Source organism: Zingiber officinale, chromosome 3A, assembly GCF_018446385.1.
Source record: "Zingiber officinale cultivar Zhangliang chromosome 3A, Zo_v1.1, whole genome shotgun sequence".
Taxonomy (NCBI): Eukaryota; Viridiplantae; Streptophyta; class Magnoliopsida; order Zingiberales; family Zingiberaceae; genus Zingiber; species Zingiber officinale.
The window spans coordinates 82,136,332-82,137,280 of NC_055990.1; the positions used below are offsets into that span (position 1 = coordinate 82,136,332).

The 949-nt window shown below is 34.8% G+C and overlaps 1 non-coding gene across 1 annotated transcript; it reads right to left on the bottom strand.

Annotated features, from left to right (window-relative positions):
* Positions 1 to 638: 638 nt before the first annotated feature.
* LOC122054378 lies at positions 639 to 744 on the bottom strand. Its single transcript, XR_006132698.1, has one exon. It is a non-coding gene; the product is annotated as a small nucleolar RNA R71 (small nucleolar RNA).
* Positions 745 to 949: the final 205 nt, after the last annotated feature.

A 949-nucleotide genomic window follows, 5' to 3' on the forward strand; every position in this document is an offset into this window, starting at 1 on the left:
TGCACTTGCGGAAGCGTAACAAGTTTTTGGCGCCGTTGCCGGGGACTATTTTCGATTAACATTAGTTGATTAGCATATGAGTTACCCTAGATATTTTTCTTTTTCCTTTGCATTTTCTTTCTTATTTTCATTATGCACTTTCTTTCTTGCAATTTAAATTCTGCATATTTTCTTTCTTGCTTTTCGTATAGAATTTTATTTATTGTCTTTAATTCTTCATTTTTGTTCTTTTCTCATATTTTTTTTAGATACCATGAGCACTAACATATCAAGCAGGTCCTTTAGAGATTTCTCTACACTCATTTCTGCAAGATTTTTATCTCCCATTGTATAGCCTCATATTGAAGCAGAAAGTTTCCAACTAGTCCCAGAGTTAATTTTCATAATACAAAGTCACAAATTTGGAGGAGAAGTATCAGAAAGTCCTTATCTGCACCTTGAGACATTTCTAGAGCTTTGTGATATCGTGAATTGTGAAGCAGTGTCAGCAGATGCAGTTCGGTTGATGGCATTTCCTTTTAGTATCAAGGATAAAGCAAGGACTTGGTTATATTCTCTCCGTTCTCAAAGCATCACAAGTTGGGAACAATTGGAGAAGCAATTTCTAGATCATTTTTTCCCTCCAAGTAGAACAATTTATATGAGGAATTGCATCACAAATTTTGCTCAGACATATAGAGAATCATTATTTGAAGTATGAGGCAGATTCAAGAGTCTACAAAGACAGTGCCCTCATCATGGTTTGGAAAAATGGATGACCCTACACATATTCTATTCTATAGGGGAATTTTTTTCTCGGATAAGTGTTTGTTAGATTTATCAGCTGGAGGTTCTTTTATGGAAAAGAGTGTAGATAAAGCATATACATTGATTGATCAAGTAACATTGAACCTCCATGAATGGTCAAGCAAAAGTTGGATGGAATCTCCCTCAGAAATTCAAGAAGTAG